Here is a 25,381-nt window from a genome sequence, read left to right as displayed (position 1 = left end):
CTGTAGAACCAAAACCGCTTGTGTGAGAAACATACAGTAGTTGTTGCGATCGTGTTTTTTTTTAGCATCTGGCGGTTTGTAAGACCATTATTCATCTCTTTCTAAGACACAGTGGTATCACTCGCAAGAAAAACTTATGAGACGTGTCCACCCATCGTTGATTTTCGGTCAGTATTATTTCGTTTCGCCAGCAATCAGTTATTGACGAAGTTCTATATTTAGTAGTAGGGGATGCGTGATAGGTTCGCCTTGAGCATCAGGCCTATAAAGTATGTGTTTGAGTTGCAACATGTGCAAAGTAAATGACTATGTCCAGTCGTAAGGAAGGTATGGATTTGACGTGGAATACTGTGATGGCAAAGGGAAGAGTATGTCAAGCCATAAAAATGGTACAGATATTTCTGTTTCCAGAGCCACAGCCATCAGCAAGGTGTATTTCGGATACTGCGGTCATTGTCGAATGTCGTTCAACTCAAAGCGCAATTTTAACGTTTAATTCTAAGTATAGCGATCAAATATTTGTGTGACCGATTTCCTAGGACGATTCTGTCTACGTTGCGTGGTGCGCCGGGCGGGAATGATTCGTTTCCCATTAACGGCAGGAGCTGTCCGAATGGAAAGTCCTGTTGAGCTGCAGGAATGTAGCTGACTTAACCGTGTCGTCCTCTAGACGGCCGAATAGCGAACTCATACTTAGTATGTGTTAGACAGCTTTTGTGATCGCGCAGACATTTGAGAAGATTCAATATGGATATGTGTTTGTGCTGGACCCTTATTCCCTCCCATGTAAATTGTCCAATTGACTGCTTCTTCACATTCCCTGTCTTTATTTGGTTGAGAGAACATCGATTGTGTTGGAGGTTGAGTGCATCTACCAAGTGAAGGATGGGTGGAGCACAAGTTTGCTGGTTCTCTAGACATGAGAAACACGTTAGTTGAGTTTGTAAATTATAAGGATGATTTGGAATCTCTTATGTCACCAAGATTGGTATTTGCGAGTGGAAATATCAATTTCCTCTATTTTGTTCGAGTTTTCACGTAAAGGTCTTCGCAGATGAATTTCTAGTTAGTCAATGGTTTACAGCACGCTCCACCTCGCTAAAGTTTCGAGTTTGGAGAGAAATAATTTCCAGTCTATATCTTCGGAATTATGTTGCACGAGCGATCAGTAGGATACTGCTGTGTGATTGATATCGAGAAGTACCGCGAAAATGGTATAATATTATGGCAAACGACGCGAAAATATATTTGTTCTTGTAATCCCAGAGCCTGGAGATACGTTCAGAAAGCAAGCAAGCAAGCAAATCGGTCGGGCCAGAAGTAGTGACGCGTTTGTGCCTAGGAAAACCGAAAGAGCCTTTGTTCAACAGTCTTCGCAGTATATGCATGGGTGTCTGGTGCTCACTGCTGCGTGTCCTATCGTGACGGAGGTATAGATTCAGCACATCGATAGCTGTAAGGGGAATGAAAGTTTATTTTTTACGTGGAAAACTATGAGTGCTATAGATACTGAGATTCGTTCCAGAACCATGGTCGTAAAGAGATGACACATCCAGTACAGAAATACTAATATTCAATTGTAGTTACACTGATAAATATGTGTCTGCTTGCCAATATTCTTGTGAGTCTCGAGATGGCCATAGAAAGCGTAGCGGCAAGCAAACAGGTCGGAGCTGGAAACAGTAATGCCTTTGTTCTGAGATAGGGTTTGCCCATCCTGTGCACATCAGTCCAGAGAGTCCGAGTAAGCTTATGGCTTATGACGATTCGGCTCGCGGCTTCCCTTGGGCGGGTGGATAGTGAACTAATATCCAGTTTGCATTGAATTGCCTTTGGGACCACGTGTGTCTTATGTACTCTGTGGAAATTTGAGAAGATTTAATACGGCGAGTGTATGCACTAGGGGTACTGATAGCATTCTCCTGCGATGTGGGGTCGTCCACAGCTGGCTGACCTCTCCCTCTGGTGGACACGCTCTTCTGCGGCTACAGTCGTGGGCAGCGTTTACGGTGATAGTTTCCCCCGTCAGCGCTGCACAGCGGCACGGTGAATACATGTGATGTATTTGACGATCTGTAGGTCACATTTGCAGGATTTAACTGTCAGTGCAATATGGCGATCTGTACAAAATAGTCTTTCGCCACTGAAGATCTTGTCTACAGAAAAAAAAGGCGGACAGTGCTTCAACATAGGCATCATCAGTAATTTGGCGGGTAGATTTAGTAAGAGCCAATCAGAATGCTCCATTCATTCACAAAACATCCTTTGTGGTGGGGCATAGGGCCTCTACATAGCAGTGAGAAGATTTGTGTTTCAGAGATGTTTGTTGAGAGCCGGACTTAACAATTTGCAGGAAGAGTAACAAGTAATGGACAGGGTGCCTCATTAGGACCATCAGGAACAATGCAATCGTTGTTCTTCTGGGATATTTTCGTGACCAGGTCCTGTTAGGACAGGAATTTCCATCCAGACAAGCTCAGGTGTCATGAAAGCTACAACAAAAGCGAGGGTTAACTATTTCTGTGAAAGTTTACCAATTCCTAGAACAGACTGACAAGTAATGGAGAGGCTGTCCCATTAGGATCGCGAGGGAGAAAGCATTTGGTGTTATTCTGGGCTATTTTCGTTAACAGGTTGTGAAAGCATTGCAGAAGATTTCTATAGCGCGTCTAGAGGGGTACTCTGGTGTTATTGACATAGACACTAGACATCAGCATAACAATGAGAGCATTAAACTGCACCTGCGTGCATGTGTTATTATGCAGATATCTCTCATTTGTCAATTAGGGCTGCACTGGACCGGCAGGTATGCGTGGTGGCTGGGTAAGCACTTACGTGGCCGGAGGTGTCTCGCTTGTCCCGTTAGTATGGCTAGGAACAAATGCACCCTGTGCTATTCTGGGAAGTATTGGAACAGATTTCTATAGGGCGATCTGCGACGTCAGTATCCACAGGTAGAGAGGTTTCGCGCCAGCAACAGTAAACATGCACATGCGGCCAAGAGGGTGACTTGCCTTGTATTTAAATAGACATGTGATGTCAGTATAACATGCGAGCTCTGACTGTAGATGCGACTGTCACCTGCCGTCAGCAGCGGCCTGAGAGCCCACACTGTGGTGCTGGCTTGCATCTGGTGGTGGCTCATGGCAATGTCTGCGTGTGCACACTTTGGAACAGTTCACTGTATGTTTGGAACAGTTCACTGTATCTCATGGGTGACAATAGTTTGAAAGGTTTTTTTTATGTGCAATGAATTTTGTGCACTGCGTTATTTTCGGCTATTTAAGCGTTGTGAGCATGTTTGCAGACCCTTTTACAAGCACTATTTCAGTGATTTACGAGTAGTTTGCACATCTGTATGCTGTCTCCTGCATTATTTCGGTAATTTACGACTTGTTTGCGTCTCTGCACATCAGTGTACTCCATTATCAGGTCTGTAGACTATTTATTGTGACCTCAAGCACATCTGGATGAGTGTTTTGTATGAATGTAATAAATATGTCATATTCGTCCCTAAATAAATTGTTCCAAAAGTAAATAAAGTACACTCCTTCCTCTCTCCATCAGCCTAGAATAGGCTGAGTCTTTTTCCCGCCATTTTCTCCTCCTGACCATTGCGTCACAGGAGGGATGATGGTGCCCTCTGGTGGCAGCTGTGTACTAGGTCAGTTGGACTCCAGATCTCATGGTGAACACACTGGATGAAGCTATCGCATCAAATTGTTTAAATAAAGACTGCCTACAAAATAAATGCTTATGTCCATCCTATCCAGCACACGCTGAGACCTTTCCTGCCAATTCCTAGGAAGAGGTGGTGGTCGGATGACTTAGGTTAGTGGAAGTAGCCAAAGTGACTTATTTTCCCACCATTTTCTTAGGTTAGTAGAGGTAGCCATGGTTTGTTGCATTGTCCTGCTAGAATTTGAACTTCCCACTATTTTCTGGTGGAGGGGTGGGGAGGGGGTTAGGTTAGTGGAGGTAGCCCAATTGACCTATTTACCCGCCAAAATTTGTACTTCCCACCACGATGTAATTGTGACGTTTTCATATCTATCGCCCTCCTCTTGGATCCGCCATCTCGAATAAATTTGGCAGCAGTGGAGAGTCAGGCTGTGCTCTCTTTGCTCTACTACTGTCATACACTGGAGGTGAGTGATCTCTGCTGCTGCTGCTTCATTGTGATTGATGTTCAAAGCACAAAAGAAGAGTCTCTCATGATGATGGCTACCAACACCAATGGGTGGTGGGGATAAGCCACAACTATCTTGTGTGGCTGGAGAAGCAGCTCTGTAATTCAGCTCATGGTGCTGCACTAGAGAAGCGAGAGAGGAAGAGGGGTATCGCAGCTATTGCGGATCATAAATTATAGCCATTACGATTAGGCTAAAAGCATCTGGTCATGAATTAGAATGTACCTGGTTTGCTTACAGTCAGCTCATGAATTACACTTACTAAACCTAACTTAAAAGCACAAGTGAGCAGGCTGTTTACATAAGGACACAAAGCCAAAGGGCCATTTTGTTACATAAGGAGAAGAATGGGCCCATTGGTCACATCACCCCCGACTGCTGTAGCACTCAATATCTGACATTCAAGAATATTTCGTAAGTAATGAATATTTCCTGCTCTTTTTCAATTATCTGTATTGAATAATATTTGATAATGCAGTGCTTGCTATTCAGTGTGAATGGCATGTCGCATTTTTTGCAGATTGTCAAATACTTCACTCTCTGCAAAAGTAGATTGTTTACATAGCATAGCCTTAAATAGTAGATTAGATTTTTTGTTTTGTTACGAATGAGGTCTTTGTCGCAAGTGATGACCTCGTTAACTTTTTACTAGCTTTAATTCTCATTCTACTTTAGCGTCTGTAAAATTCATCTCTAGAATAAACATTAATGTACCAAGTTCCCATAAACATCGTTATCATTCATTGCCACCAAAGAGTTTCGTCAGAGACGAGGGAGATGCCAGAGAATACATACTCTGGGATGACGTACCATCGCTGACTCTGCAGCGAAATGTACGACGTCCGCTACAACACGAAAAAACGGACGAATGACCGGTTTCGACAGAAGCTTGCTGTCATCTTCTGATATTCGGAAATTTAAACTGCATCCAAATGAATCACGTAGCTGGAACACATTCCACTCATAAGCCATGTCACTTCAGCGAATACATTGGCGCTATGTGCATTTTATATTTTAATATTGTTGTTGTTGACAAACCAATGAGCTTACGCTGTATTATGAGCGGAATGTGTTCAAGCTATGCAATTGAAGTGTATGCATTTTAAATTTCCGAAGATCAGAAGATGACAGCAAACTTCAATCGAAACTGGTCGTCGCGAAATAAATAATATTTAAGGATCCTGGCTTCAGAAGAAACTTCGTTTAATTAAAGCGACTGGTCGCTCCCATCACGCAAACATGTGTAGCTTATACAAAACAGAAAATCTTGATAATACCATATCTCCAATGTGTAATATGCGTAAGCAGAAGGTTAAAATTTAAGGTGAGAAAGGATTGCGCTAAGAGTCCACCGTTCGATAGTTTTGCAAAGTATTGCAAATCTCAATAATCAGGGACGTATGTCAACACGGGAATTTCATGTCCAGCTTCTGCCTGTTTAAGCTTCCCTTTGCTGTTAAACAGATTTGATTGCTTAAAGCAAATCACCATCGATATGCAGCAGAATCTAATCAATAAATTTCACAGTTCTTATAATGAATTTTCACTATCATACAATTCAGTTCCAAAAAGAACAATATTTTAGTGACCTTCAAGTTTAACACTGCAGTAATCTTCATTTTCATAATAATGCGGCGTTCAGCAATGCTATGCCACAACCTCCACGTCGTGTTCACGTAGCCAAGTAAAAGCAAAAATGTCTCTGCAGAACCATTTCCGAGACTACTCACAGCCCAGCCTCAAATCCTTTACTAAAATGTACCACAGTCAACATGTTTACATTGCGTGTCCCTGACGTCGTGTGCGTTCTCCTAACGAGAACTCAGTTCTCTTGCTTCAGCAGTAAAATCTCGACTACCTTGACAACATTTTGCGTAGACAAAATATATCCCTAACTCCACCACCGCATTATCTTACATACAAATAATATCGGGACATACAATGACGGCTTTCACAACCGGATGTCTTAGCTGCTGGTCAGTCTTCCGGGCTGTATGGCTTCTCCGTTCCTAACGTTTCGTCCAGAGCTGTGCTGGATATTTCAGAGGTGCTACTGGGGCCCTGCATGCGTGTGTGAGTGTGTGTGTGTATTTCTTGAGGGTATTTTTGTACTGTCGTAGCAACTATAAAAATGCTTGATTTTTTTCACAAGACGCGTTTCGCTTTATTGAGGTAAGCATCATCAGTGATCTGTAATTAACTTATTTAATTTTGATTTGTCTTAAAATCGAAAAAGATTTCGTTTGTTTATTTGTACTTGCGGTGATTTTCGCTTGATGACTCGCTTACGTCAAGCGAAAATCACCGTAAGTACGAATCGACATGTTCTTAACGAACTGTTTTCCGATCTTAAAGTAAATCAAAATGTAAATAAGTTAATTACAGACCGCTGATTATGCTTTGCCTCAATAAAGCGAAACGCATCTGGTGAAAAAAAAAACACGCGTTTTTGTAGTTGCAACGACAGAACGAATATACCCTCAAGAATTGTAAAGCAACTACGGACATTAAGGCATTACGGCCACACAGTTGAAGAATTTAGTTTGTGTATGTGTTTGTCACATGAACTGTTAGACATTTTCTCAATAGAGATTAAATATTTACTTCACTTCACAGCAGTCTTCGAGAAAGTTTTATAGATACATACACACAAACACACATACATATATATATATATATATATATATATATATATATATATATATATAGTGTGTCCACAGTCTCACAAAACGCAGCTTCGTCAGAGGCCATCCGATCCCGACAATCAGTCATTTGGCCCTGTCAGTGCCTTTTACAACAGCATGATCGCGACCTCAGCTTCTGCACTAACAAATAAACATCACCAGCTTGCCCATATATTTTAAGGAGAAAAAAGCACACATGCAAGATATCAGACCAAACAATCGATAATGCGTGAATATTTCGACTATAATTCTGATAATACGTGGTTATGACTTTCTGAAAGCACAGCTTTTAAGTCTTCGCACGCACCGTTTGTTTTTCACCCACTCGGCCTCACTTCAGCCGCCTAATGCCCACGAGCGAACTACTATACTTTCGACTGGCAACCAGAACACTCCTATTCGCAGTGTTTGAAGCCTAGGGAGGAGAAAAGGACGATGGACACAGACGCCCATTTTGTTTCAGTTATTTTACGCGAAAAATAGTAAGTAATACGAGTACATAAAATATCAATGTCACGCACATATACTTTCAATATTATTTTAACAATATTCTCAGTATTACCATTCATTCCCTTACGCATAGTTATGCATGAAAATCAAAATTAATAAACCTAAGGCACTGAAGAACTACTATGAAATGAAGTTAATGATTTTCGATTTACAATCTAATAGAGCCAATCACGCTGAAGAATAACGGATCTCCTGCAAAGAAGGTACTATGCACTCAAACTAAGTTGACACGCGTCGCGGTGGCTGATGGGAGCGACTGTTCATGGAAATGCTTTACGGTCGCTCCAACCAGCCACTACGCCCACCAAGTGTCAACTTAGTTTGTGCACACAGTACTTCACTTTAACAACGTCAGCTTTAAAATCCAAGGGAGATAAGGCCGAAGAGCGACGTTAAAGATAGAACAGTAGTGCACTGGTTCTTTAATGAGACACTCATTCGTTTCATTCACCAAAACTGCATTTGTCAATAGCAACACAGAAACATTCGAATCAAAGAAATCTCTAGAATCAGCAACAGATAAGAAACCGTGCAAATTTGAGATTATTGGTTTTGCCTAATTCCTTCCCTATTGACTTTGAGCCGGTTTCTTGTGTTGTTGTTGCGATTATCTACGATAGTTGCCAATGCCTAGCTGTAGAGAGTGTATGAATTCTTAACGGTGTACATGTTCCAGTCCTGCGGTCGGATCTCGGAATCTTTCCCGGAAGTAGGTCGCTTTTTTTTAATCCGTCTTCTGACTGCTCACAGTAGCACTTGCAACATACGTCCTGAGTTTGTTGTCGGACATATTCCAATCTCTATCTTTATTTACAATTTTTGCCTTCCACAGCTCTCTCTAGTACCATGCAAGTTATTCCCTGATGTCTTAATAAATGTCCTATCATCCTGCCTTAGTATTCCCTCTTGCCAAATGGTTCAAATGGCTCTGAGCACTATGGGACTTAACTTCTGAGGTCATCAGTCCCCTAGAACTTAAAACTACTTAAACCTAACTAACCTAAGGACATCACACACAGCCATGCCCGAGGCAGGATTCAAACCTGCGTCCGTAGAGGTCGCGCCGTTCCAGACTGAAGCGCCTAGAACGGCTCGGCCACACCGATCGGCCCCTCTTGTCTCTTGTACATATTGTATATTACGCGTCTCACCCTACAGTTTTCCCATATTTTTCTCAGAATTTCGAACATCTTGCAATATTTTAAATTGTCAAACGCTTTTTCCAGGACGACAAATCCTATGAGCGAATATCGATTTTTCTTTAATCTTACGACCATTAGCAACCAAACGTCAGAATTCTTTCTGTCTGGTGCCTTTACCTTTCCTAATGCCAAACTGATCATTTAAAAATCCTCAATTTTATTTTCCAATCTTCTTTATATTTTTCTTGTCAGCATCATGGATGCACGAGCTGTTAAGCTGATCGTGCGATAATTCTCGCACTGGTAAGCTCTTGCAGTCGTCGGAATGGTGAGTATGATATATTTCCGGAAGTCAGATCGTATGTCGCCAGACTCACACAATCTATACACCATCGTGAATAGTCATTTTGTTACCACTTCCCCCCAATGATTTTAGAAATTCTTATGGAATGTTATCTACCCCTTCTGCCTTATTTCATCTTACGTCCTCTTAAATTCTGATACTAATACTGGATCCCTTATCTCTTCTAAGTCGACTCCTGTTTTTTCTTCTTTCACATCAGACAAAGCTTCGCCCTCATAGAGGCCTTCAATATCATGTTTCCACCTATCCGCTCTCTCCTCTGCATTTAACAGTGGAATTCCCGTTGTACTCTTAATGTTCCCACCCTTGCTTTTAATTTCACCGTAGGTTGTTTTGACTTTCGTATATGCTGATTCAGTCCTTCCGACAGTCATTTCTTTTTCTATTTCTTTACATTTTTCAAGCAGCCATTTCGTTTTAGCTTCCCTGCACTTCCTGTTAATTTCTTTCCTCAGCTACTCGTATGTCTGTATTTCTGAATTTTCCTGAACGTTTTTATATTTCCCGCTTTCAAGTAATCAACTGAAATATTTCTTCTGCTACCCACGGTTTCTTTGCAGTTACCTTCTTTGTACCTATGTGTTTCTACCCCACTTCTGCGATTGCCCATATTAGAGATGTCTATTTTCTAGCTGTACTGCCTACTCCTTATTGCTGTATCTATACCCACAGAGAACTTCAAGCGTATCTGGTCATTCCCTAGTATTTTCTTATCGGACTTCTTTGCGTATTGATTAACCCTGATTAATCTTTTGAACCTCAGCCTACTCTTCGCGGCTACTATATTTTGAACTGAGTCTATATCTGCTCCTTGGTACGCCTTACAGTCCAGTATCCGATTTCGGAATCTCTGGCTGACCATGACGTAATCTACACTCCTGGAAATTGAAATAAGAACACCGTGAATTCATTGTCTCAGGAAGGGGAAACTTTATTGACACATTCCTGGGGTCAGGTACATCACATGATCACACTGACAGAACCACAGGCACATAGACACAGGCAACAGAGCATGCACAATGTCGGCACTAGTACAGTGTATATCCACCTTTCGCAGCAATGCAGGCTGCTATTCTCCCATGGAGACGATCGTAGAGATGCTGGATGTAATCCTGTGGAACGGCTTGCCATGCCATTTCCATCTGGCGCCTCAGTTGGACCAGCGTTCGTGCTGGACGTGCAGACCGCGTGAGACGACGCTTCATCCAGTCCCAAACATGCTCAATGGGGGACAGATCCGGAGATCTTGCTGGCCAGGGTAGTTGACTTACACCTTCTAGAGCACGTTGGGTGGCACGGGATACATGCGGACGTGCATTGTCCTGTTGGAACAGCAAGTTCCCTTGCCGGTCTAGGAATGGTAGAACGATGGGTTCGATGACGGTTTGGATGTACCGTGCACTATTCAGTGTCCCCTCGACGATCACCAGTGGTGTACGGCCAGTGTAGGAGATCGCTCCCCACACCATGATGCCGGGTGTTGGCCCTGTGTGCCTCGGTCGTATGCAGTCCTGATTGTGGCGCTCACCTGCACGGCGCCAAACACGCATACGACCATCATTGGCACCAAGGCAGAAGCGACTCTCATCGCTGACGACGACACGTCTCCATTCGTCCCTCCATTCACGCCTGTCGCGACACCACTGGAGGCGGGCTGCACGATGTTGGGGCGTGAGCGGAAGACGGCCTAACGGTGTGCGGGACCGTAGCCCAGCTTCATGGAGACGGTTGCGAATGGTCCTCGCCGATACCCCAGGAGCAACAGTGTCCCTAATTTGCTGGGAAGTGGCGGTGCGGTCCCCTACGGCACTGCGTAGGATCCTACGGTCTTGGCGTGCATCCGTGCGTAGCTGCGGTCCGGTCCCAGGTCGACGGGCGCGTGCACCTTCCGCCGACCACTGGCGACAACATCGATGTACTGTGGAGACATCACGCCCCACGTGTTGAGCAATTCGGCGGTACGTCCACCCGGCCCCCCGCATGCCCACTATACGCCCTCGCTCAAAGTCCGTCAACTGCACATACGGTTCACGTCCACGCTGTCGCGGCATGCTACCAGTGTTAAAGACTGCGATGGAGCTCCGTATGCCACGGCAAACTGGCTGACACTGACAACGGCGGTGCACAAATGCTGCGCAGCTAGCGCCATTCGACGGCCAACACCGCGGTTCCTGGTGTGTCCGCTGTGCCGTGCGTGTGATCATTGCTTGTACAGCCCTCTCGCAGTGTCCGGAGCAAGTATGGTGGGTCTGACACACCGGTGTCAATGTGTTCTTTTTTCCATTTCCAGGAGTGTAATTGAAATCTTCCCGTATCACCCGGTCTTTTCCAAGTTTGCTTCCTTCTCTTGAGATTCTTGAACAGAGTGTTCGCTATTACTAACTGAAGTGTATTACAGAACTCAATTAGTCTTTCTCCTCTCTCATTTCTAACACCAAGCCCATATTCTCCTGTAATTTTTTCTTCTACTCTTTCCCCTATAACTGCATCCAGTTCCCATGACTATTAGATTTTCATCTCCCTTTACGTACTGTATTACCCTTTCAATATCCTCATATACTTTGTCTCTCTCTTCATCTTCAGCGTGCGACGTCGGCATGTATACCTGAACTGTCGCTGTCGGTGTTGGTTTGCTGTCGATTCTGATAAGAACAACCTTATCACTGAACTTTTCACAGTAACACAATCTCTGCGATACCTTCCTATAGTACAGTCCGCTGCTGTTGATATTATCCTATACTCGTCTGAACAGAAATCATTGTCTTCTTTCCATTTCACTTCATTGACATCTACTATTTCTAGTCTGAACCTTTGCATTTCCCTGTTCAGTTTTCTAGTTCCCCTACCACGTTCGAACTACAGGCATTCCAAGCCCCGACTCGTAGAACGTTATCCTTTCGTTGGTGATTCGCTCTTTTTCTCATGGTCACCTCCCCCTTGGCAGTCCCCTCCAGGAGATATGAATGGAGGACTATACCGGAATCTTTTGCCAATGAAGAGATCATCATGACACTTTTATCAAGTACAGGTTACATGTCCTGTGGATACACGTTACGTATCTTTAATGCAGTGGTTTCCATTGCCTTCTGCATCCTCATGTCGTTGATCATTGCTGATTCTTCCGCCTTTAGGGGCAATTTCCCACCCCTAGGAAAAGAGAGTGCCCTGAAACCCTGTCCACTCCTCCGCCCTCTTGACAAGACCGTTGGCCGAATGAGGGTGACTTTTTATGCCGGAAGTCTTCGGCCGCCAATACTGATTATTAATCAAAATTTAAGATGTGGCGGGCTTCGAACCCACGACAGATGACATTTTCGCTACCCCAAGACCACGGGTGCAGGTGTAGGTCGCTACAGAGTTTTTAGGTACTGATTTTGGAGTTATGAGAAATTGTTCCCTATCTACATCTACATCAATACTCCGAAAGGCACCAGATGGTGTTTGGTGGAGGGTAATTATGGTACCATTAACTGATCTCCCCTTCCCTGTTTCCCAAACGTACAGCGCATGGGGAGAATGACCGTCGGTAAGCCTCTGCATTAGCTCTAATTCCTCGTATTTTTCATCGTGGTCTTTTCGTGAGATGAATGCGGGAGGAACTAACGATTCCCGTACAGTTCGTTCTCGAAATATCAATAGCAAACCTCTCCGTGATGCACAACGCCTCTCTTGTAAAGTCTGTTAACGGAGTTTGTTGAGTATCTGTATCGCTCTCGCGCCGACTAAACGAACCCGTGACGACATGCTCCGCTCTTCGTTGGATCTTCTCTATCTCTTCTATCAGTCCTACCTACCTACGCGCCTTATAAACCACTTCTTCCGTGCATGAGTTACATTTCCTTAAGATTTTTCCCTTGAATCTCTGCTTTTCCTTCTGTTTGTTTTATGTCGACATTGGACTTAAGGTCGCTCTGCATAGTTACTGCTTCTTTACCTATGTGCACAATATATTACATTTATTTATGTCCAGGGTCACTTGCCAGAGACCGCATAGCTCATTCCGCAAATCGATACTGTCCTCTGGCGTTGCTACTTTCTTATAGACAATTGCGTCATCTGCGAATAGTCTTAAAGAGCTCCGATGCTTTCTACTCGATCATTTGTACACATCGCAAACAATAACGACCCTATCACACTTCAATGGAGTACTCCGGAAATTACGTTTATATCCGTCGATTTTTGTCCGTTAAGAACGACGTGTTGAGTTATATCTGTAAAGAAGTCCTGAATCCATCGCAGACCTCTCTTGGCAGTCCTCTCCCGGAGATATGAATGGAGGACTATTCCGGAATCTTTTGCCAATGGAGAGATCATCATGATACTTTTTTCAAGTACAGGCCAAATGTCCTGTGGATCCACTTATGTGTCTTTAATGGAGTGGTTTCCCTTGCCTTTTGCATCCTCATAGCGTTGATCATTGGTGATTCTTCCGCCTTTAGGGGCAGTTTCCCACCCCACTGCGCGGGACGGTGTCAAACGCATTCCTGAAGTCAAGGAACACGGCATCAACCTGAGCGCCGTTGTCCACTGCGCTGTGGATCTCATTGACGAACAGAGCGAGCCGGGTTCGCAGAATCTGTTTGCAGAATCCATGTCGATTTTTATAAAGGCGATTTCTACAATACATTGACGTCAACGGTAGACGCCTATAATCATGAGCATCTGTCCTAATACCCTTCTTAAAAACCGGAATGACCTGCGCCTTTTTCCAGGCGTTAGGTACCCTTCGTTGTTCCAGCGAACGAGGGTAAATTGCTGCTAGAAGGGGAGCAAGTTCTTTTCTCACAATCTTTGTAGGGTCTTAAAGGTATCTCACGTGGTCATGATGTCTTTCCACAAAATAAGCGATTGTAGTCCCTTTATTCGGTGATCGATCTCAGTATCTGCCATTTCGACGCTCGTGCAATGACTGGAAGGGTGGGTCAAATCGGAGCTGGCGACCCTTATTTTACATGTGTAGCAGTGGAGAGACTTAATAAAGGTTCTCCTGCCGCGGATGAGAGTGTGGTTTCGCGCGATGCCACGGAAGATCCGAAGAACGGACGGAAGAAACGTTTCAAGGCAAGCGGTAATTGTGACTTAGGGGCTGTCTGTCGTCATGAGGAAGACGTCACAAGTCACCGTAACACGAGTAGAAGGCTCAGTCGGAGGAGGGCGCTTTGGCAGTGGCACTTGGGAAACTGTGGCTGCAGTTTAGACTGATAACGACGGATGTCAACAGACACTTTAGCACACGACACACGTGCGTAGGTTTCCAACATGACGTTGTACGGCGCTTAGGGTGAACGTGTGACACTGACTCGCCAAGGCAGAAGGATACTTCTGTGTATCGCTCTGGTGTTGTTGCTAATGTTCTGAACAATAATCCACAAATGTTATTCGAAAATACTGTTCATTATGTGTAAAGTTACCCCTCACCGTACCATGGCATGGATCTGCAACTCTTGACTGCAAGATATACAGTATATGACGTGACCATTGCACCATGCACTACGTTCGTTATTGGTCAGTTTCGGCATATGGACATTTGCCAAGGCAGTTCCGTCAGTGACTGACGCGACGTATTTAAAAACTATTTTGTTGCCCTAACAGCCGGCCGGAGTGGCCGAGCGGTTCTAGGCGCTACAGTTTGGAACCGCGCGACCGCTACGGTCACAGGTTCGAATCCTGCCTCGGCCATGGATGTGTGTGATGTCCTTAGGTTAGTTAGGTTTAAGTAGTTCTAAGTTCTAGGGGACTGATGACCATTGCAGTTAAGTCCCATAGTGCTCAGAGCCATTTTTTTTATTTTCTATTTATTTATTTATTTTTGTCCTAACAAGTCTTTATTACGGAGAGGTGTCACCTGATGCGTGCCTAATAAGCTGAAAACTTGTCGGTAATAAATATTGCTAGAACAAACTGTTTGCTTGTCAACTTTAAATATAAAATTTTTCTAGCAAAAACTGACGGAAGAACCCCTTGATATATTGAAGTTTGCAACTGGTAATCTTTTCGGTAATGTGTATGACACGTCTTCAAACGGATTTCAAAGATAACTGCGATAAAATATGTAGTACAAGTCTTCCGTAAACGTTTGAAATTAACTTAGTGTACAGTTTAAAGATACATCGTCATTTCCTTATCCACAGACGACATTCGCAAAATCACAACTGACATACAGTATAAGAAATTAATGTCCAACGATCCTTCCTCTTTTTCACACTGTAACTGAGCGCGCCGGCCGCTGGTGGCCGAGCGGTTCTGGTGCTACAGTCTGGAACCGCGCGACCGCTACGGTCGCAGGTTCGAATTCCTGCCTCGGGCATGGATGTGTGTGTTGTCCTTAGGTTAGTTAGGTTTAAGTAGTTCTAAGTTCTAGGGGACTTATGACCTCAGCAGTTGAGCCCCATAGTGCTCAGAGCCATTTTTGTAACTGAGCGCAGGGCCGTTACAAAACATTGTGAGTCACGTGAAAACGAATACGCTCTCACACTAATTGCATGAACACGTCACGGAAGACGCGGGGAGCGATGGCACTATTCTCTTCCCTACTACGAGAACAGGCTTACTTGCTACATACTGCCACCTAGCGTACCGATTACACGACCACGCGTTCTGCGTGCTTGTGTTCGTATAGATTTATTTCTAGACGTTATCTCGTGACACACGGGCTTTCGGAGACGTTAAGAGCACGTAGCCAAGTCTCTACACCTGTCCAGCCCAGGGCAATTACAAGGGGAGGGGAGAAAGAGAGAGTGGGAGAGAGAGAGAGAGAGAGAGAGAGAGAGAGAGAGAGAGAGAGAGAGTAAAATTAAATTAAATTAAAACTGCTTATTCAGTTATGTGTTCGATGGGAGGAGGCACGGGGCTGTATACCCTTTACTTAAAAAGTCGACGAATTTAATCTTATTTATAAATCGTATCGTATAGGGTAGAGTGGAGCTATAACAATAATTGCAACTCAATAAAATTTTCCCTGGAAATTATTTTATAAATTTTCATTTTAGGCATGCATTAATACTTTTATGGGTGTACCTGTCCTATCTATGCATGGCGTTTCTACAAGATTGTCAATGACTTACGTTATGCTGTTATTCGATTTATCCTATCAATTGAGGAAAAAATTTTTTGAGTGGTGCTATTAGGGTAGTGTCGGATCTATTTGAGTAAGGTTAATTGTGGCATATACAATTTAATTGTGTGGATGTTGGGATGAAAACAGTACAATTTCTATTTAATACCGTAATAGCCTTTAGAACCAATGATACAATAATAATTTCACATTAATAGAAATTAGCCTTTGCGAAATGTTCCTGTTCTCGTATAAATCACTTGCAGCGTCCACAGAGAAATTGCTTGCAACTTCTCGCACACTTTTGATTTTGTATCTACTCACTTTTATCTTCATTTGCAACGCTTCACCATTTTCCCAGGCAGAATCCCACATTTCCATTCCATCTCCTCTTCTTCAGAATCATTCATGGGCACAACATCGTCGAAGCTGCAACCTGAATCACTGTATAAAGCTGGGTAGATCCCCGTAACTGAGAATCCACCTACAGATAAGCGAACTGACGCAGTTGACAACCATGCTTCGCAGAAAATGGCACTGAAATGAAATTTTCCCGCTTTGGAATTCGGATTTTTTTTACTATTTTGTTGACATCTGAAAGTGTTTTATCTTGAGGTGCTTGAAAACATATCTGTCCAAGGGCTGTAGTACATGGGTCGTGTGTGACGGTAACAACGTGACATTTACTCATCCAAAATAAGAAGTACTTTTACCAGCACTCTGTTTTCTTGAAAAAGTCTGAGCCGTTTCAAAACTATTTCTTCATATATCCATCCACTCACACGTTCATGAAACAGATCCATTCTGCTCGTTAATGGTCAGGTTTGCCTTGCATCTTTGCCCCTTGAGGATAACAAGCCTTGGCGGATATGCACCCGCTGTGTTGCAACAAGCGATACCCGTCACATTCTCAACTCTGGTCAAGGAAATGACCTCTCTTGTTCCTTTCTCTGCAATGCTTTCGGAGAGCTATTGTTGAGTGGCAACCCTGTTTCGTCGATGATACATGTATGTACTGGTTTGTCATGGAACGAGAGATCTGTAAGGAGCTGATTTCGAAGTTCGAAATGCTGTTTAACAGTCTCTCTGCTTAGAGCGGCTGCTCTTACTTTCTACAGACTCTCTCGTTTTCTTAGCCGAGCGATCTAAGGCGCTGCAGTCATGGACTGTGCGGCTGGAGTGTCGAGTCCTCCCTCGGGCATGGATGTGTGTGTGTTTGTCCTTAGGATAATTTAGGTTAAGTAGTGTGTAAGCTTAGGGACTGATGACCTTAGCAGTTAAGTCCCATAAGATTTCACACACATTTTGAACATTTTTTTCTCCTTTCCTCAGAGAAGGATGGTTTCTTTTGCAGAATAAAACGCACCAGTCTCTTCCAGCTATGTCTTTCCGGGGGTGTTCTATGTCGTTCTGGACAGCGAATTTGAAGGTTGCAATACGCACACCTTTCTGTGTGAGTCCAAATCCTCTTTTTCCCAAATATACTATTCTGTTGATAAGTGAGGTTACGAAATCTTAAAAAATATATTTGAATGTCCAGCAAGGTTAACATATATGTATATTTTGGTAAAAGAATATTAACTCCAATAAAGTTACGTTTTTTCTTTTGGTAACATCGGTACAAACTCGCAAATGGCAATCCAAAGCGTTACTGGCTTCTAATAATGATGCTTCAACTGCCTCCTCCATCGAGCCCTCATCCCATTCCATTCTACGTCCTTTTCTTTTACAGGTCATCATCATTTGATTTACATAAAATAGTACTTATAGTAATATCAAGAAACAGAAAATATCTTGTAAGTTCACCTGACCTCATATTCTTTCCGTTTTCCACACGCTATTCTCAAAGCCCCCTTCTCAGTTATTCAAGTAACTCCAAAGTATATTACATGCTATCGTGTCGTAGTTCCCCAGTACAACAACAGATGGCAGCACCAGTCAGCAGGGTGACGTACGAAGGACTCTGTATCATGTCTCAACTTGCTTCACGCCTTTCTTTTCCACAAACTGCAGGAAATCCCTAGCGACTACCAAGTCAGTTATACAAACCCCGCAATAGATCAGTTGTGAAACATTTACCTCCTACACTTTAAACCAATCTTAACTAAGGTTCTGAAGTCACAAAACTAAATAACCGGTTCATTGGACAGACAACACTCCCCACAAGAGTCACTCACATAATGGCATTTCATCACTGTTGATGTCACGGCGCACGCGTAAAAAGCTTGTATTTTTTCTTACAGCCCCTCTATTCAATTAGCCCCTGCTGGGTATTATTGATTGTTTAACGGTTGAGCTGAATATTCCTTTTATCTTTAATAGTAAGTAAGCCCGCCTGTGTCCTCGAGTCGTCTGTTCCCTGCTGGTGGTCGGTGACGGCGCCCTGCAGAAGCGGAACGCAACCAGAGAAGAGAAACAGTTGACTGGGAAACAGAGAATTGTATAAGTAACGTGGTCTTTCTAATTGGCACTCCTTCGCCAAGTTTGCAACTGTGACATATGGCGGCAAAATTTAAGGAGAGAGCATCCACGAATTGGAACATATATTTAAGACTTACTAAAATTTAACAATCTCCTTTAAAACCATCAAGTTCCCTAAGACACTAAAAAGAACTGCCTTCAATAACTTATTTGAAACTTTGTTTGACAGCGTCTTTAAATTGTAATCATTCAGAATCTAGTCTATCGGTACGCACCACCGTACAGAGAAACAAACCCAACGCATGGCAACGCAAACAGGTAATCAACACATGTCAACAATGGACAAGAACAAGTGACTAATGGCCAACATCAGTTGCCAGGTCTGTCAGTCCACAAACAACTGTTTCTCTGTGCCTCCAATAACTGAAGTTCTGGTAATATCAGCCGAGCACCAACAACGTTTCGTTACGCTATGACGGAGCTAATGCTTATTCTATAGCGGGCTTAAGATAGTTCCTAGCTTAATAGTAAGAATCGCTAAGCAGACGGTACTAGCCGTTAATACTAAATTTCACTTAGACTGTCGAGCACTAGCCTGTTTATTCTAAGGCGGCACTAGACTGCGACACAAATTTTACTTTCCTTAACTATGGGGATTAGCCCCACTCCTCCCACACAGATATGCGTGTGGGACAAATAATTCTTCAAGTACAAGCACAGTTGGAACTGCACTGTGGTAAGCGTACTAACACCATTCGAAGTTGATAAACGGTTTGTGCTCAGCACCTTTACTTAAGATCAAGTAGGAACTAACTACGGCAAAACACCTCGCCAACAAGTATATGTCATGAGTAACAACTAACCCACACTGCTCGACAAAATGTCCTCCAAGGACTGAATAACTGCAATATACCAACCAGTCGCATCCAGAGAACAACAACAAAATTTCTCACGGCAGATGAAATTAGTTAACACAAATCGAAACAGGAACCCAATTTGAACAAAACAAAATTTAATCATCTTCAAGTCCCTCAGACGCAGCATTCGCAAAAGCGTTGCCCGGACAAAAGACGGCGCCACACCTGCCTGAACAGCTGTTCAGTCAACGACGGTGTAACAACACTCGCTACGTCGCTAGTTTCTCAAATAACGAATAGCCAACATGATCGTGACGTTCCCCCCTGTAAACGTACAAGACACCTCTCCATCAGTCAGCATCCTGAAGAAAACTCTCAGTATGGGAATGCCAAAGTCCCTAATACAACCGTGTCAATCAATAGCGGAGAATGGACACTAACCGACAAATACAACTAACATCTGAGTTTCCAGGCGGACTGCATACGAAACTCAAAGTATATATTCGAAACACAAATTACCTAGTAGTGAAAATAGCATCATCAAACAAATGAATTTTCCGAGACGTGATATCATGTGCTCCTGGATACGCACTCTCGTCCGCACTGACATGCATGCAGCCCTAAAGTACACATCCGAATCATCACACTCACGTAATTGTGTAAATAACACCATCAAACAAACCCTATTTCCCAAGCCGTGATGACAATTTGCTTCAGGTAAACGTGCGCATGCACACATTAACCGAATTCAAGTGGAGGGCAGCTGACTAACAGAGATAAGCTCTAAACAAGGTGGCCGACTTTACCTGATGAATACAACATACGGCAGTCCGCAACCACTCACAGACCTCTACATACACAGGCGCCCTTGGCCTCGTCGTATTGAATCCTCATATGCACTCTCCTTCTTTCAACACCAGGATAACCAGTCATCCCGATGCACATAAATGCCACGTATGACATCTGCTGTTAATTGCAAAGTACACTGCTGCCCAGAGTGGCAGGTGATATCGACTAACCGCCGCACTAGTCGGTGGGACAAGAGGAACTGCGGAGTCCCGATCCTCACCGCCGCCGGTGCTGTGTGTGTATTAAACCGGGGACCTAGAAAAGATAGACAGGCTCCGTCCCACCGTAGCCCTCAGTGGTTCACAACCCAACAACAGACCACAGCAGTCCACCCACCCCACCGCCGTGGCACAACGAACCCAGGGTTATTGTGCGGTCCGGTCTCCAGTGGATCTCTCCCCCGGAAACGTCTCATACCAGAGGAGTGTAACCCCAAATGGATGCGTGGTAGAGTGATTATGTAGTATGCGTACGTGGAGACAGTGTTTGTGTAGCAATCGCCGACATAGTTTAACTGAGTCGGAATAAGGGGAACCAGCCCGCATTCGCCGAGGCAGATGGAAAACGGCCGTAAAAACCATCCAGAGGCTGGCCGGCACATCGGACCTCGACATCAATCCGCAGGGCAGATTCGTGCCGGGGACCGGCACGCCTTCCCGCTCGGGAAGCAGCGCGTTAGACCGCGCGGCTAGCCGGGAGGGCACCGCCGGGGCCAGTCACAAATATACAGGGTGTTACAAAAAGCTACGGCCAAACTTTCACGAAACATTCCTCACACACAAATAAAGAAAAGATTTTATGTGGACATGTGTCCGGAAACGCTTAATTTCCATGTTAGAGCTCATTTTAGTTTCGTCAGTATGTACTGTACTTCCTCGATTCACTGCCAGTTGGCCCAATTGAAGGTGGTGGTGGTGGTTAGTGTTTAACGTCCCGTCGACAACGAGGTCATTAGAGACGGAGCGCAAGCTCGGGTGAGGGAAGGATGGGGAAGGAAATTGGCCGTGCCCTTTCAAAGGAACCATCCCCGCATTTGCCTGAAACGATTTAGGGAATCACGCAAAACCTAAAACAGGATGGCTGGAGACGGGCTTGAACCGTCGTCCTCCCGAATGCGAGTCCAGTGTGCTAACCCAATTGAAGGAAGGTAATGTTGACTTCGGTGCTTGTATTGACATTCGACTCGTTGCTCTACAGTACTAGCATCAAGCACATCAGGATAGGCATCAACAGGTTAGTGTTCATCACGAACGTGGTTTTGCAGTCAGTGCAATGTTTACAAATGCGGAGTCGGCGGATGCCCATTTGATGTATGAATTAGCACGGGGGAAGAGCCGTGGCGCGGTACGTTTGTATCGAGACAGATTTCCAGAACGAAGGTGTCCCGACAGGAAGACGTTCGAAGCAATTGATCGGCGTCGTAGAGAGCACGGGACATTCCAGCCAATGACTCGCGACTGGGGAAGAACGACGAGGACACCTGCAATAGACGAGGCAATTCTTCGTGCAGTTGGCGATAACCCTAATGTCAGCGTCAGAGAAGTTGCTGCTGTACAAGGTAACGTTGACCATGTCACTAACGTTGACCATGTCACTGTATGGAGAGTGCTAACCAGTTGTTTCCGTACCATGTACAGAGTGTGCAGCCACTATCAGCAGCTGATTGGCCTCCACGGGTACACTTCTGCGAATGGTTCATCCAACAATGTGTCAATCCTCATTTCAGTGCAAATGTTCTCTTTACGGATGAGGCTTCATTCCAACGTGATCAAATTGTAAATTTTCACAATCAACATGTGTGGGCTGACGAGAATCCGCACGCAATTGTGCAATCACGTCATCAACACAGATTTTCTGTGAACGTTTGGGCAGGCATTGTTGGTGATGTCTTGATTGGTCCCCATGTTCTTCCACCTACGCTCAATGGAGCACGTTATCATGATTTCATACGGGATACTCTACCTGTGCTGCTAGAACATGTGCCTTTACAAGTACGACACAACATGTGGTTCATGCACGATGGAGCTCCTGCACATTTCAGTCGCAGTGTTCGTACGCTTCTCAACAACAGATTCGGTGACCGATGGATTAGTAGAGGCGGACCAATTCCATGGCCTCCACGCTCTCCTGACCTCAACTCTCTTGACTTTCATTTATGGGGGCATTTGAAAGCTCTTGTCTACGCAACCCCGGTACCAAATGTAGAGACTCTTCGTGCTCGTGTTGTGGACGGCTGTGATACAACACGCCATTCTCCAGGGCTGCATCAGCGCATCAGGGATTCCATGCGACGGAGGGTGGATGCATGTATCCTCGCTAACGGAGGACATTTTGAACATTTCCTGTAACAAAGTGTTTGAAGTCACGCTGGTACGTTCTGTTGCTGTGTGTTTCCATTCCATGATTAATGTGATTTGAATAGAAGTAATAAAATGAGCTCTAACATGGAAAGTATGAGTTTCCGGACACATGTCCACATAACATATTTTCTTTCTTTGTGTGTGAGGAATGTTTCCTGAAAGTTTGGCCGTACCTCTTTGTAATATCCTGTATATACAGCGCTTCGCATAAAAGGTAGTGGGAGTTCCAATCTCTGCAAATGATGAGCATTCGGTGCAACATTAAAAGTTATTTTTCCCAGACCAATGGAAGCCACGGAGAGCTTCTCCAAATTGACTACTCCCTAATGGCAGGGCGGAGCAATTCTCGCGATCAGCAATCAATCAATTTATAAAATACACAAGATTGTATAAATGTACAGAAGTTCCAGTGGCCGTTAGTCAAATTCAAGCCAAGGCAATGGTTGCATGGAGTGACACCAACCCTTCTCACGGTCAGGGAACTCTCGTCTCCCCCAGGAATACGAACCTGTATGTGGGCGTGCGAAACTGACCATCGGTGGAAATTCTAAAGGACCATCGGCAGAATGGCCGAGCGATAGTACAAATACCCACTGCCAATAAAGATGGCGGCAGGGGCCTTTGCTCTCTGAAGAAGCAAACAGTGTACAGGATCCGAGGTAACAAAACTGTTCAGAAACACACTCTTGACCTTAGTTCGTTGCAGTTCTTGGTTTGCTTTACTGAGCGAGCAGCAGTAGTGCGGTAGCTGTCGCCATATTTGCTATTACATATGTTTTTTCCCGTCACCTTGGGAGCAACCATGCACAGTTACGTTCAGCTTTTGTCAAGAAATTCCCGAGAGAAGATCGTAGCACATTCACCCGGCATTAAGCTGCAGATACGCGATTTGCATCACGATGATTTAGCGTCACGGTATCCACAATACTAGAGTGGTAATCTGCGTCGCACTGTACCTGGCTGCATACTCACAATTATCTACACATCCCTCATTACCTTTGTTGTCCGCCCCTGGTAGCCGAGTGGTCAGCTCGACGGAATGTCATACCTAACGGCCCGGTTTCTCCTCTGAAGGTCTGGGTGCTGTGTTGTCCGTACCATCATTATTTCATCCCCATCGACACGTAAGTCGCCGAAGAGGTACTCAAGGTACCCTCCGCCACACACCGTCAGGTGGCTTGCGGAGTATGGATGTAGATGTAGATGTAGAAGTGGCGTCAACTCGAAATCTTGCACCAGGCCAACGATCTACCCGACGGGAGGCCCTAGCCACACGGCATAATAATAATTACCTTTGCCTGTGATACATAACCTAGATAAGCATCTTTATCTTTATGCGTTAATACTCACCCTAAGGACTGGACTAGTTATCATTATCGCTCTTGTGTTTTACACGTTTTCATGTGTTCTTCGCTCGACCCACTGCAAGCCTACGGATCGCCTGTGTTGTCCAAATTTGATAACAAGTTCCCCCTCATTCAGTAAACAGACTACGTCGCATTTCTAAATTTATCAATTAATTTTTATCGGCATCTGAAACCCACCCGAGACGTGAAACACTAGGATGCCACCGAGGTCCAGGGATTTGGATACTATCAGATGAGGACACTTTCATTTGATGGCAGCGAAGACGGTAACAGGCACAACATATCGCTGTCACAGTTCCCTCGAAATTAAGTCATTAGAATTTTCTCAGTGATGTGGTGTTTCACAAGCACTACGCGTGCAACTGTTTTACGACTCTCGGTTGCCTTCTTCTGCGCGTCTACCAACTCAAACACATCCGATTAACGTTGTGATCGGCAGTCGGTGAGAAACGAACGTTGTAACGTAGCGGCTGACCCGCAGAGCGGCGAAGGGAAAACGAGTGATGCAGCGACCCCTGAGTCGCCAACCGTAATTCCTTCGTGATTACGCGACATATTTTATCGTCCTATTGTTCGGATTTTGGCCGACATAAAATTTCTTCAGTTTCAGCTTTCCGGACATCTTTCATGTAGCGTGGATCTCTGTTTCTCCATTTCCCATCGCAAACTGTACAAGAGATGTGCACGGAGATTTCATTCGTACGATTATCCTTAAACTGGTAGTCAGATCGTCTCCACATACTAAAAAATTTGATATTCGATAACTGTTTCTGATTTGAAACATCCCGGGAGGTAAAACTGTGTGCCGTGCAGAGACCAGAACTCGGAACAACGCTTTGCGCGGGCAGTGGTCTTACCGACAGAGCTACCCAGGTACGACCCACGATACACCCTAACATACTTCCGCCATTAAGTCTCCCCTACCTGCCAAACTACTTCTGCACACCAGCAAAAGACAAGGTTTTCGGTTCGAGTCCCGGTCTGGCACACAGTTTCAATTAATAATTAGTTTACGTATACTGGACTCGAATGGGCGAACTGGGAGAACTTGGGAGAAGAGGAACTTCTTAGCCGAGACCGCTATAAAAAACTTTATTGTAGATGACCGTTTTCGGTAAAACCAAATTACCATCATCATATCTTCATAAAAGTCATTACATTGGACCACAGCTATCATCCACCCACTACACAAAAAGGGAGATAAGAGCAACCCAGACAACTACAGAGGCATCTCTCTCCTAGATTGCACATATAAAATTCTATCCAAGATCCTATATGAAAGAATCAAGGAGCAATTAGAACAGGAGTTAGGGGAATATCAGGGAGGTTTCAGACCATGGAGAAGCTGTGCAGAGCAGATAATTAGTTTAAAATTGATTATAGCAGACTACAAGAAACGGAACAAACCTCTGGCAATAACATTTGTAGATTTTAAGAAGGCATATGACTGTCTCCACGACCTTCAGTATTAAATATTTTAAGAAATCTAGGACTCCATCCAAAACCAATTAAAATAATACAACTCACTCTAACCAACACCAAATCAAAAGTGAAGTTTAGAGGAGAAATTTCGGAACCATTCC

The sequence above is a fragment of the Schistocerca americana genome, chromosome 3, assembly GCF_021461395.2.
Source record: "Schistocerca americana isolate TAMUIC-IGC-003095 chromosome 3, iqSchAmer2.1, whole genome shotgun sequence".
Lineage (NCBI taxonomy): Eukaryota > Metazoa > Arthropoda > Insecta > Orthoptera > Acrididae > Schistocerca > Schistocerca americana.
Note: the sequence above shows the minus strand (reverse complement) of the source record.